This window comes from Phaethon aethereus, assembly GCF_964289735.1.
Source record: "Phaethon aethereus genome assembly, chromosome: Z".
Taxonomy (NCBI): Eukaryota; Metazoa; Chordata; class Aves; order Phaethontiformes; family Phaethontidae; genus Phaethon; species Phaethon aethereus.
This window is the reverse complement of record NC_138577.1, coordinates 15441791-15456404: the sequence shown is the minus strand read 5'-3', so window position 1 is coordinate 15456404 and position 14614 is coordinate 15441791. Positions and strand designations below refer to the sequence as shown.

The 14614-nt window shown below is 40.5% G+C and overlaps 1 pseudogene across 1 annotated transcript in view; it reads left to right on the top strand.

Moving 5' to 3' along the window:
• Window positions 1–14614, top strand: part of LOC309416020 (nipped-B-like protein) — a 55916-nt pseudogene that overhangs the window by 17358 nt on the left and 23944 nt on the right. The window contains exons 15-25 of the transcript in view: window positions 1480–1569; window positions 1817–2031; window positions 2132–2234; window positions 3161–3259; window positions 3361–3507; window positions 4680–4814; window positions 5824–5922; window positions 7133–7186; window positions 7946–8054; window positions 10580–10716; window positions 12281–12421. The product of the transcript in view is annotated as a nipped-B-like protein (transcript). The remainder of the gene's footprint in view (window positions 1–1479; window positions 1570–1816; window positions 2032–2131; window positions 2235–3160; window positions 3260–3360; window positions 3508–4679; window positions 4815–5823; window positions 5923–7132; window positions 7187–7945; window positions 8055–10579; window positions 10717–12280; window positions 12422–14614) is intronic.

Here is a 14614-nt window from a genome sequence, read left to right as displayed (position 1 = left end):
GTACGGATACTGGGGGTTGCCCTGACCCAGGTGCAGGACCCTGCACCTGGCCTTGTGGAACGTCATGAGGTTCACACAGGCCCATTCTTCAAGCTTGTCCAGGTCCCTCTGGATGGCATCCCGTCCCTCAGACATGTCAGCTGCACCACTCAGCTTAGTGTTGGCTGCAAAACTTCAGAGGGTGCACTCGATCCCACTATGTCACTGATGAAGACATGATGAACAGTGCTTGTGCCGGTACGGCCCCACCACTTGTCACTCATCTCCATCTGGACATTGAGCCATTGACCACCACGGTCTAGATGTGACCATCCAACCAATTCCTCCGGCACTCAACTGTCTACCCTTCAAATCCTTCACTCTCCAATTTAGAGAGAAGGATGTTGCAGGAAACTGTGCCAAAAGCCTTAGAAATCCAGGTAGCTCTTCCCTTGTCCACTGCTGTGGTCACTGGATCACAGAACGCCCGCAGACTGGTCAGGCAGGACTTGCCCTTGGTGCAGCCATGCTGGCTGTCTCGAATCAGCTCCCTGTCCTCCACGTGCCTTCTATGCATATAAGATATATAAATATATACTATTAAATACTCTTTGAAAAAATATTTTCTGTTTCTAACATTCATGCAGTTTAGATGTTACAGATCTGGTACATACTCTCCAGAACTAGTTTTCAGATTAATCTTTCCTGTGTCATGTTTTTTGTGCACCTTTGAAAGTGCTTCACAGGAAAAATAGTATTACCCTATTCTGTAGATGCAGTAGATGACATTTTTTTATAAAACATGTGTTTGTTCTCCAGCTTTGACTGTTAGAGACTTAGTTGAATCTCAGAGAGTATGATTCTTCAGTGATGGAGCTCAGAGGTGTTTGGGACCCACCTCTGTAAGTTCTTCCCTAGATGGAGCACACTTGCTGCAATTGCTCTGTATGGATGCTTTATCCCTGAAAACAGTTATACCAAATATTTTTACAAAGGGATAAGTTGGGGGTTTTTTGATGTTTCCCATACCTTTTTACTGTTGGCCGTTTCATACTTTTATTTTACTTTTTTGCCTTTTAGACCTTGTTCACCTGAGAAGTCACTGTTGCAGTATTTGGTATTGGTGAGACGGCTAACTGTGACTTCTGTGGATTAAACGTTGTGTCAGTCTGCTATTTGTGATTTCAGCCCTTCTTTTTTCTGCCATGACACCAGATGAGGGTCTTCACACAAGATCATAGAATGAAATTAATCAAATCAGTCAGTCTGGTTTAAAGCCACTTTTATTCAGCTCTTGATCTTTTTTAGACATCAGAGCAACAGTCTCATTTTTTACAGTCTCTGTGCAGTTTATAAGTAATTGGTTGAAAAATTGTTAATGTTCTGCAATTATCAAAACAACTGACTTTGGTGTATTTTATATGTGGACATGCAGATTTTCAGATGATAATCACCCCTGTGCAAGATTCTGTTTTATAACTATCTTTCTACTTCTGACAGGTTTCGGGAGGAGAAGATGAAATTCAACAGCTGCAAAAAGCTTTGCTAGATTATCTGGATGAGAACACAGAAACTGATGCATCATTAGTGGTAAACTTCAGCTTTCTGGTGTCAAGTGTATATAAAAATATTTTCAGTAACGTGTACTAAATAAAACGATTTTCAGTTATGCGTATTAGTGCTTCAATTAAACTGGCACCCTAACATATGCTGTTGATTGTGTTTTCCAAAATAGTGTTGATGCATTAGATTCACTCAATCTCATTATAAACCTGTTAATTTTCCTATTCTGTATCTGTTGTTTTTGTGTACTGTGTATCCTGCTCTATTTCTCCAGTTTTCTCGGAAGTTTTATATAGCTCAGTGGTTCTGTGATACAACTATGGAGACAGAGAAAGCAATTAAATCTCTGGAGGATGAGGAATCATCTGAAGGAACTCATCATGCAAAGAACGTTGAGACCACAGGACAAATCATGCACAGAGCAGAAAGTCGCAAGAAGTTTCTTCGCAGCATCATTAAAACTGCTCCATCACAGTTCAGTACATTAAAGTATGTTTCAGTACCACTTATTTCTTTATTAGCCGAGCATCTGATGTTTCAAATCATTTTTGATAAACACGTTCTAACTGACACATGGTATTTGTTGCAGGATGAATTCTGATACTGTGAACTACAAAGATGCGTGTTTGATTGTTCGCTACTTGGCCTCTATGAGGCTGTTTGCCCAGAGCTTCGATATTTATTTGACACAGGTAAACAGTGCTGGAAGTCTTAGTACAGTGAAGCACGGTTGGTTTCTGATTCCAAACACTTTGTGGTAGTGTGCCATATCTGTTCGTTGTTGAGCACAGGTATTTAACAGGCCATGGTAAGACCGTGTGACTTCCTATTCTGTACTGATGATGTAAGGGATTATGTTTCTTTTCCTTGCGTGCATTTCGTATGTCATAATGTGCAGACATTATTTTCTTTGTCTATGTATGTGTATGGCAAAATCATTGTAATTAGATGTACACAGTAACAGGATAATTTTAAAACGTTGAAATCATTGCCACAGTTTCTGTAAGATACATGCTCATTTGGTAACATTAACCCATGAAATTGAGTGTAATTTGATTTGAAAATACAAGCCAGCTTGGTCAGATGCTTGCAGTGCATGTTACTGTCACTTTGTTGCTGTTGTTTGACCAGTGTCGTTTCTTTGCTTTTTCTGGGAGAGGAGCACTAACGTGTTGGCATGGTGACATGTTTGAACTCCAGTACTAGTTTACGTTGCATACTTACGTTGACCTACAGAGAGGGCCATTCTTAAAATTCTAGTGCCCAAATCCAACTCTCCTGTTAAAAGAGCTGTGGTGAAAGCCACAACTAAATGACAAAGGTAGAGTTTAAAATGAAGGGCCTTCAAGTGAACATAGAGATCCTGTGTAAATCCTGTTTGGACCAGACTTAGAGATGTAGCGAATCCTAATAAATATCCATGCTCAGTTAGCAGTGCATTGGAACATCACTTGCATGCACCTTTTTATTGTCTGAGAAGATACATTTGATTTTTAGTAGGCAGATACTCTTATTTTAGTTCAATTGTTCGCATGTTATTCTGCTGCATTTTTGCCCATCAAACATTGTTTGCTACCTTCCCAAAGCAATCGAATCTTTGGTTTTGGTTTTTTACTAGATTCTGCGTCTACTTGGTGAAAATGCAGCTGCTGTTCGAACAAAAGCCATGAAGTGTTTGTCTGAGGTTGTTGCTGTAGACCCCAGCATTCTAGCCAGGGTAAAAAAGGAGATATCCATCATGCACATACATTCTTCTGTCATGCTTAAAATAAATCTTCATTTCTTATTTTGAATCCATGTTTCATGTGTTCTTTTTAGCTGGATATGCAATGAGGTGTTCATGGACGGTTAATGGATAACTCCACTAGTGTACGAGAAGCAGCTGTGGAGCTGCTTGGCCGACTTGTGCTCTGTCATCCTCAGCTTACTGAGCAGTATTATGACATGCTGATTGGAAGAATATTGGTACGGTGACTTGTGATACTTATGATAAAAGAAGTGACATTGAAAAAGTTGTTTTTAACTGAGTTTATATGTTTAATAATATGGAATGATGTTCCCAAATGTAAATTATCTCTTACTGTTTTAATGGGGAGCATCATGCTTTTAAGACCAGCCTTGTAAAATACATCACTTGTTTCCAGTGAGACTGTGTTACATCAAAAGGTAAACATATACAGAAAGTTGTACCACATCAGAACCAGGCTTAAATCAGGTGAAATGTGGAGTTTTGCCACATCCCTGAAGTCTGACATATAGGTCATTAAGGGTAGTGTGGGTGATGAAGAAAGATCTACAACGCAGTAATCTGAAGATGCCGTTTGTGATCCAAAAGATAAAACTACTTTGCTTTTCTGTGTTATTTTTAGTCTCTGAAAAGGCTTCTATTTTGAGTTTTTGTACAAAAAGTGTGTTTTGTCTGGGTGTTCAGGTAAAATAGAATGTTGATTCAACTGTAAGATGGCACTAGCTCTTAGCATCCGTGTCAGGTTTTTAGTCAAATGCTAGTCATTTGCTATAGTTACATGATAAAACTTGTTTGTGAAGGGTTTTGGAGATGAGTAGCTTCATGTGCATATGAGCATGCCTAAAGAAGTTCATCCTGACATTCAGATGCAACAGGTTTTGAATAAGGTAACATCAAGTGAAGCTCCTCATCCATCTCCTTAGACGAAGCCTAGGAACATGGAGAAGAGTGCTGCATGTCTCTTGTCCATAAGCTTTATGCAAAGGCTTGAAGTATTACAGTCCAGATCTACAAAGAATGTTGTGCGTTCCAGCAAAGTAGCTAAAGCATCACCACATCTAGCTTGTAAGCATTTGCATTAAGAAGTGGAATTACACATTTGCAACACTGTGAGCTCTTAGATGGGAGGGTATAAATGGAGGAAGCGTTTCAGCATTCTGGGTGCCGAGCCAGAACCTTTAGCATTGCTGCAAATAGGGTGGTACAAGTTTTGCTGACCTCTTGTATAAATGCACTTCAGAATATTTTATCTGCCTTTTCTAAATAAATTCTGCAAGTCAGCTTGGGTGACCTTCACATGTTAATTCATACAATACATAAGCTAAGTCATATTTCTGATTTGTTTTCAGGAGTGTAATGCTCTTCTCTTGCTCTTCTCTTCTCTTCACAGGATACTGGTATCAATGTGAGAAAAACAGTCATAAAGATACTTAGGGATATCTGCATTGAGCAACCAACATTTCCCAAAATTACAGAGATGTGTGTGAAAATGATTCGGAGATTCAATGATGAAGAAGGCATTAAGGTAGAATGAAGCATATCCTGTAGGATTTTAATTATCATTATTTTAGTGTTTCTATACTTTGACCCCCCAAAAAATTAAAGAAGTATTGCGTTGCTCCTTTGTAATATTTATGACTTTCATTCACTTTTAATTTTTGAGAGCAAATATCTTAGCTTTCTAAAATGCTCCCTGACTTGTTTTTCTTTCTTTCCTCTCTTCTATTTTCTTGAAGTTCTTGCTGACAATCCAAAGATTTTAAGAAGTTATTTTCTAGAGGTTTCTTCCTTCTTGCAAGTGTTGTCTCTGGTACTTCTCTTTTCTAGCAAGTGAAGTTGTCATATCAAACTTCTGCCTGCAAACAAAATAAACTTGAAGTCAAAGTTGAGTACTTGACATCAATATATGCCAGATTTGTAAGTTCTGCATGTAAGAGTTAAAAAGCATTCGTCTGTGGTAATTTTGCGCTAATTCTGAATGTCCAATGAATCAGTTATTCCCCCTAAAAATGTTCCTTATGTGATCATACTCAGCTCTTTGTGCAGTGTATATGCAGAAGGGCGCAAAACTAAGAGTACGTGTTAAATCATAAACCTGACAACGATGGTTTTGTTTGATTTGGCAAAATAATCTTAAAATTGTCGTGTAATTAGGAACAGACGTGTAATATTTGTTATCACACTTTCAGTAGGATTTGAAATCTGCAACCTTGTGTTCAGTGGTCAGCTTCTCAGGGAACTGTGTTTTCCTGAGGAATGCAACTTATTGCAGGAAGGTGCTAGCTCCATTTTCTTTAGCATCAGTTCCCGGTGATCATTTTGCTGAAATTTGCTTAGAGGTCAGCATAATTCCTGTAATAGTAGACCTGGGTCTGTCTCAGGTAACATTTCCTACAACAGTTTCACTTAGGTTGAATAATTCCTTATGAAATGGCACGCATCATCAACGAATCTATTGTATGGATGTATTAGAAAGAATACCTGTGTGCCAAGATAAGTTTATTTCTTTCTGCTAATATTTTTTTTTCCTTCAGAAATTAGTAAATGAGACATTCCAGAAGCTCTGGTTTACTCCAACTCCGCATCATGATGAAGAAGCAATGACAAGGAAAATACTGAACATCGCTGATGTGGTATGTTAAACAAATTTGAGTTAAGCTGTGTGCAGAATTTGGTTATGTTTTTACTATCTTTGAAATACTGTCTGTAGTTTTTTAGACTGCAGTAACTTAATTGTCAGAAGGTTTTCTTTTTACATCTCCTGGCAGTAAATATGTGCCCAAATTATTCACCTGATGGAACAGGCTGTAGGAAACTTTAGATGCTCACCAATCTGCTGGCAATGATAACTGGGACCACACTATATTCAGGTCATAGAAAATACTGGTTCAGTTAAAGCACAACATACTTCTATTATATTTAACATTTCCAGGAATTGCTAGTAGTAGTACAGTTAAGCCTAACTAAGAAGTTGTCTCTTAAAAGAAAATTTTCCTCAAACAATCAGTAACATCTATTTTGAAAGGTTAATAAGACGTTTTAACAAATACAGGGTCATGTTCTCACTCAGGGTAAACTAGTATCTGCACAGTTGTATCTACTTTTGAGGAGCAGCAAATTAAATAGCATGTCTCCCAAATAACAAAATCTGTTTCAGATAAAACACTTTAATTTGTAGTGAAAATGTGTTTTGTAAAACCACTGTGCTGAGAAGGTGTTTTACTCTCAATTACACCAAGATGTAAATGTCAAATAAAAGTACTCACTTCATTACTTAACAATTATGGGCTTAAGCTTCATCCTGCTTTCAATATATTTCTCAAAATAGTCATCTAGTGTGCATTTTTCCAGACTGAGGAGTCGGTCAGTTTGACTTCATCTTAACTCTCAGTTCTCCTGCCAATTCTACTTTGGAGCACCTGTGGGCTGTTCCCGACACAGGATACCAGCAAAGGCTTGGTTTGTTTATATTAAAATATGCGTCTACGTATATATACACACACGTTCATTTTTAGTATGTCGGGCTTGTACTTGTGCGTTAATCTGTGCAAAATGTTCTACAAAACCAAAATTTGGTTTACATTAGAGCTGGCAATCTCTGGTAGAATGTGTAGGCTTTGTGCTGTAGGCAACACAAATTCTGGAGTCACGTAAATGGTGAGAACTGTATTTCAAATGCTGAAGATATTTTCTGATCTCCAAAGATATAAAATCATTGTACTGAATGCCTGTGAAAATACATCTACATGTGTCTACTGGTCTTTTAAGATGACATCTGTATTGAAGTGGTTTTTCCTCAGATGCCTTTTTTGTTAACCAGTTTATTCTCAAAAATACTTCCAGGTTGCAGCTTGTAGAGATACAGGGTATGATTGGTTTGAACAGCTTCTTCAAAGTGTAAGTAATGCATTTTGAACGTATGGTACAATCATTGCTAGATTTTGACATTTCTTTTGGGACTAGAACACGTAGAAGGGGGACTAGAAGAGCAATCCTTTACAGCAGACAAATTCAATTCATGCCCTTTAAACATCTGACCTCTTTTTTAATCTTCATGGGTGCAGTTTTCTTTGTCACTTGATATTAGTCTCTGTCTTTCCATATGATCTGTTTTAAAAAATACTTCACTTCTTGGTTTTGGGAGGGGTTTTGTTAGTTTGTTTTTAATTTCATAGTTTCTTCAATCATATTAGTGACACAACATGAAGTCTATAGCTAAGATACTTAATTGAGAAAGAGGCATCTAGTGTAATGTAGACTCTTAAAAAATGGTAGATAAGTGTATTTTCACATCCAATGAATTTGTTACACAGTTTATAGAAGCAGTGAATCTTCAGAGTATAGGTTACTCCTCCATAGATTTTAACTCTGATTTTTATAGGAATTGAGCTTGATTTGTTTGTATAGAATCACAGAATAGTTTGGGTTGGAAGGAACCTTTAAAGGTCATCTAGTCCAACTGCCTTGCATTTTGGTTTGATTTTTTACTTCCCTTAATTTTTTCTTCACCATGTAGCTTTTATGGGGAAGTTAAATAAATACTTTTGTAGGGTAAGATCCCTGTGTATCTGTAGGAATCATTGTAAAACCAGCATGTATCCCATGCAAATTAATGTACCCTTAACACTAAATCATGTTCCCTCTCATCTGCGACAGCTGTTGAAGTCAGAAGAGGATGCCTCATACAAACTTGTGAAGAAAGCCTGTACTGAACTTGTTGACAATTTGGTTAAGCACATTCTTAAATATGAAGAATCTTTATCAGGTAATATTATTTCCAGCACAGTAGCTGAATTTCTTTGAATTTTATGTGCTACTGTCTCATGGCACGAAAGGAGTCGTTTAGGGTGACCTCCTTTCCCGTAAGACCAACGACCAAGTTTGTGATCCCCCTCGACTGAATTAAGGTGAAACGACACCAGCCAACCAATTTAACAATTTAATAACACACAATGCAAGTCATGAGGTTACATAAATGACTCAGTGGCAACTACTCTAACTAAATAATTCAACTAAACAAACAAGTCCCTACAGTACATCTTTTACACTTCGACAAGGAGAGGAGAAAGGAAGAGCTAGAGAGAGAGAGGAGAGAGAAAGACAGCAAAGAAGATATCACTACCTGTGGATCCAGCGGCATCCCGTTGGTCCTTTTGATGCTCCTTGGTGGTGGGGGTCCCCCTTTTTGCTTCTGATGGTGTCCTTTTTACACAGTCCGAATCCCACAACCTCCGTCTGCATGCACATACAACAGGCTGCATGCATATGCAACAGGCTGGTTCAGTCAGGCAATGGCACCTCTGCAGGCCTTGGTGTCTCCTCCCAGTCATTGTGCGGGCTGATTCAATCAGGCAACGGCACCTTATCTCCGTCTTTTCTGGGGTCCACTCCATATCGAGGCATGTTCAAGCTGTTGTCCAAAAAAAAAAGAAGGTGTGGGTTCCTCGGAAACATGAGATGTTTAAGACAGAAACCGCATATTGGTCCGCCACATAGTGTATCGTATTACTATCGTGAAAGGTTACAGTTACAGAATTCCTGTTACGAAACTGATGGTAATCATAGAATCTTTGGGTTTGAAGGGACCTTTAAAGGTCACCTAATCCAAATGCATCAAAGTCAGCAGGGACAGCTTCAACTAGATCAGGTTGCTCAGAGCCCTGTCCAACCTGTCCTTGAACGTTTCCCGGGATGGGGCATCTACCACCTCTCTGGGCGTCATGTGCCGGTGTTTCACCACCTTCATTGTGTGAAACATTTCTTCCTTATCTCTAGTCTAAATCTACTCTCTATTAATTTAAAACCGTTACCCCTTCTCCTATCGCAACAGGCCCTGCTAAAAAGTCTGTCCCCATCCTTCTTATAGGCCCCCTTTAAGTACTGGAAGGCTGCAAGAAGGTCTCCTCGGAGCCTTCTCCAGGCTGAAGAACCCCAACTCTCTCAGTCTGTCCTCACAGCAGAGGTGTTCCATCCCTCTGATCATTGTTGTGGCCTCCTCTGGACCCACTCCAACAGGTCCATGTCTTTCCTGTGCTGAGGGCTCCAGAGCTGTATGCAGGACTGCAGGTGGGGTCTCACCAGAGAGAAGTAGAGGGGAAGAATCACCTCCCTCAACCTGCTGGCCACTGTGCTCTGGATGCAGCCGAGGATACGGTTGGCCTTCTGGGCTGCAAGAGCATGTTGCTGGCTCATGTCCAGCTTTTCATCCACCAGTACCCCCAAGTCCTCCTGGGCAGGGCTGCTCTCAATCCCTTCTTCCCCCAGCCTGTACGGATACTAGGGGTTGCCCTGACCCAGGTGCAGGACCCTGCACTTGGCCTTGATGAACCTCACGAGGTTCACACGGGCCCATTCCTCAAGCTTGTCCAAGTGCCTCTAGACGGTCTGTCAGCCACACCACTCAGCTTGGTGTCATCTGCAAACTTGCTGAGGCTGCACTTGATCCTTCTGTCTGTGTCACAGATGAAGATACTAAAAGACTACCGGTCCCAGTACTCAGTACTTGGTGTCCCCTTAGGAATATACTTGTCACTGACCTCAATCTGGACATTGAGCCATTGACCACCACGCTCTGGATGCGACCATCCAACCAGTTCCTCACCCACTCAACAGTCCACCTATCAAATCCACATCTCTCCAATTTACAGAGAAGGATGTTGCAGGGAACTGTGCCAAAGGCCTTACAGAATTCCACATAGATGACATCGGTAGCTCTTCCCTTGTCTGCTGATGTGGTCACTCCATCATAGAAGGCCGCTAGGTTGGTCAGGCAGGATTTGCCCTTGGTAAAGCCATGCTGGCTGTCTCGAGTCACTTCCCTGTGTGTGCTTCATGTGCCTTAGCATAGCTTTTAAGTTCAATATGAAGTTTTGAGCACTGTATAATGATAAAGCTTCCCTAATTTTCACTAACTAACAACCAGACTAGAACTACTTTTAAAATAACTTATTCAAACATTTAAGTCACTAAAACCGAAACAAATGTGGCAAGTTTTATTCATCTTAGTATGTTCTACACTTGCACCAGGAATCATTGGCTGGGCCAGTGTCATCTGTACAGTAAGTAATTTAAAATCTAGTGATGTCTTTGAAGAGTCTTTCCTTCATTTTTCACATAGTTCATGATCACATACACTATGTTCTTACCTCTAACCTAATAAGAATATTCCATATTGATCTTGAAAGAGATGTAATGAAAGAGATATTAAAATAATGTGTAAGTCATATGTTTTTCATTGCTCAGACATTACTTGGTCTTAATATCCTTTTTGTATTTTTGAATCTTTTGCAGATTCTGACATCAAAGCTGTGAATTCCGGTCGCTTGGTTGCTTGCATAACCACTTTGTTCTTGTTCAGCAAAATCAGGCCCCAGCTAATGGTCAAACATGCCATGACCATGCAGCCCTACCTGACCACTAAGTGTCGTGTAAGTAGAGAAAATTAGTCTTTCCCCCTCCCCCGCCCCCAATAATTAAGCATGGAAATGAATGGCTGTCTTGTATACTTGATGAAATCGAAGGTAGGAAAACAAAAATTAAAAATGTGGTTTTATTTCATGGGCATCATAGCTTCTGAAGATACTAGGTCCTTTTGATGACCTCTGTTGCTTCTAAGATGCTGTGCCTCACCCTCTACCTCCACGTTTGACAGCCAAATGAAACTGAAACTTATGCTGCCTCTTTCCCTGGAGGCCTAAGACCCAGGTTTTCACCTGTTATGAAATCATCTCTTAAAATTGTTTTGTTTCATAGTCACAGTCTTAAAAGTAGTTAATATTTAACAATCTCAAGACTAACGGTATGGTTCCATAAGATAGAGTGTATCTAACATATAGGAAATGTATCTGAAGGAAAATGTCCTGCTCCATCTTCTTCCATGCTTCATCTCTCACTTCCCTAGCTCTAGTGTTTTTGTACTCCCCTGTAAGAGAGTTTAGCTCACAAAAATGGTAGAGAGCTATAATGCTGAACCCCGGCAGTCTGGTAAAATGGCACCCCTCCTCTGCAACACTGCGGCGCTTTCTGCCGTTTTGGTTAGCACAGTTGGCTCAGTGAACGTTGTGATGAACCCCTGATCTGGCAGAAGGAGAAGGGCAGGGTCATGCAGCTGTGGCTCCAGGAGGAGCGTGGGTGGGTGGCAGGGCCACATTAGGTCAGCTGGCCAGGGCAGGCTCGAGAGGAATTGGTACCAGCTTAGACTGTAGGTACAGCCCAGCATTGTCCAGGTTCAGCCCTGGTGCGTTCTCTAGGCGCGTTTACAAGAGACTTTTAGAGCTGCTCCTGATCAAACAGTATAGGAAAGGGTTATCTGATTGTCTACGTGCTGCAACCCAGTTAGTGGCTTAGTTTTGTACTTACACAGGTTGAGGCGAGTCGTAGAATTACCACTGTCCACTTGAATATGTTAAAGAGCTTGACAGTAGCATTTGGGAATTATCCTGTCCTGATGAGTGAGCTTGGACACATCTAGCAGGATGTGTCTTTCACAGAGAAACGTTTTCCATAGATTACTCACTTACAGTACCTATAGAGTCATAATAATGCAAACCAGTAATAATTTTAATTGTCATTTCTACATTTGTGCGCATTATTACCTATCTTGCTTAAAGGCACACTGAGTCATAGCACAACTTCATTTTGTCCCTGACACCTGTTTCCAGGTGTTGTGTGTTGTCTAGTGTGCAATGTGTCAGGAAGAGCTCCTAGATTTATTGTAGGACTCCAAAAAATTATCTGCACCAAAGGTTTTCAGGTCTGTCGCAGTCCTGAGGAGTGGTGAAGTTCTGCTCACGCAGATTTTTCTTCCAGAAGTTCTGTGGAAAGCAGAAGTAGCTGTCATAATAATATGCAATTTATTAGCACACGTAAACTCTATAAATACTCATTCAGATCTTTACCACATACCTTACCTGAGCTGGGAGTTTTGACTCTCAGTGCATACAAATAATACTTAGCCAGAAATGTTGAACACTATTAATACTGTTGTTTCAGACCCAAAATGATTTCATGGTGATCTGCAACGTTGCAAAAATCTTGGAGCTTGTAGTGCCACTAATGGAGCACCCAAGTGAGACCTTTCTTGCCACTATTGAGGACGACCTCATGAAACTCATCATCAAATATGGCATGACAGTAAGCTTTTAATTGCTACCATTCAGTTGATTCCATTTCACCTTGTGAAATACATGGTTTTGATTTAAAGAAAGTCTGTCTTGATTATGAGGATAACTTTGGAGCCATGAAAATTCAGTTTACACGGTTTACTGGATTTTGTATGTGTCGTCATATTTTAATGCATTTGAGCAGGTTTTCCACGCAGTCTAGGAGATGGACATTCCAGCTGTTAGATCATTAGTTTTAGTTCAGCATAGCTTTTTCCCACATAACTTCACAAAAATCTCAAATTTAAGGTCTAAATATATAATTAATTTGTTCTTTCTTGCTCCTAGGTCATTCAGCATTGTGTGAGCTGCCTTGGGGCTGTTGTGCACAAGGTCACCCAGAACTATAAATTTGTGTGGGCCTGTTTTAATAGATACTATGGTAATGTCACCGAAATCGGGAATAAACCTCGTAACACCAATGTAGTGTTAAAAGGCAGGCATTCTTTATTCACGGCGCCAGGAACACGGGGAATAGTTTTCCCAAATCGTGTTCGTTCAATCAGTCTAAGAAACATTCTTTTATAGATACACAAATACATATTCATTATCCTCTATACAATGATTGGTTAAAAATTCTTCGCCTAACATGTAAATGACTATGCATGCTCACTATAACTTTCTAAGAATTTACTTCCTTGATCTTTCGGGTTGGAGGGTTTCTTGAGTGGGTGGTCTCTGAGTCGGTGGTCGCGATCTCCCCCTGCTGGAATTACCTTTCCCTGTAAGTTCATTTAAACTTGGCAACACTAAATAGACCTTTACGGGCCGTTGGCACAATAAGTAATTATTCATTCCAAAGTCTTTGTTTCAAGACAAGAAAATTACAAATTACACTTCTACATCATTGTTTAAACCCTTGATACTTAAATCAAGATGGAAAGGATTGAGTGGACTTCTGGGCAGCATTGTTGGTGCATGGCGTGTTTCTATAGTTACAACTTGCTACAAATTCACAAACCTATTTTCTAACCCTATTTTATTTTAATTCCCTACCACCTTGGTTACAGCAAGTCAAATCACAACATGTAAATGTCACTTTTCAGTTTTGGCTACAAGTCCTATCTTAGGGGTATACCTGTGGCAGACCACTATGCGGTTTCTGTCTTAGACATTTCACAGTTCAGAGGAACTCACACCTTTTTTTTTTTGTATGAAAGCTTGAACATGCCTCGATACGGAGTGGACCCCAGAAAAGACCGAGATAAGGTGCCGTTGCCTGATTGAATCAGCCCGCACAATGACTGGGAGGAGACACCAAGGCCTGCAGAGGTGCCATTGCCTGACTGAACCAGCCTGTTGCATATGCATGCAGCCTGTTGTATGTGCATGCAGACGGAGGTTGTGGGATTCGGACTGTGTAAAAAGGACACCATCAGAAGCAAAAAGGGGGACCCCCACCACCAAGGAGCATCAAAAGGACCAACGGGACGCCGCTGGATCCACGGGTGGTGATATCTTCTTTGCTGTCTTTCTCTCTCTCTCTCCCCTCTCTCTCCTGTCTCTTTCTCTCTATCTCTATAAATACTCATTCAGATCTTTACCACATACCTGATCTGAGTAAAAGGTAAGTTCTCTCTCTCTCTTTCTCTCTCCTCTCTTTGTCAAAGTGTAAAGTACTGTAGGGGACTTGTTTGTTTAGTTGAATTACTTACTTAGAGTAGTTGCCACTGAGTCATTTATGTAACCTCATGCCTTGCATTGAGTATTATTAAATTGTTAAATTAGTTGGCTGGAGTCATTTCACCTTAATTCAGTCCAGGGGGATCATGAACTTGTTCATTGGTCTCACGGAGAAGGAGGTCATCCTGAACAACTCCTTTCAGGCCGCGACATCTAACTTGGCATCACGGACAGGATCCCCTTGTGAAACTGAACCAACCAGGAGGGACCAGGGCCCTTAGCGCGGCCCCTTCCTTGGGAAGTGCCTGACAGGAGAGAGAGAACAGAGGATCTTGTAAAGATCCACACTGGGTACGTGAACCCACAGTAGGCTGATACTTTGGAGTACTCCTTTTGCATTGTGTGACAGTTGTTGTTGGGATCGATTTGAGGATCCGATGATGGGGGAGAATCCCCTGCTTGAGAAACTGAAGGGCTATAAAGCCCTACCCTCTCTTCCTGGCATGGCTTGGGCTCAAAAGAATTGGCATGACTCGCAGGC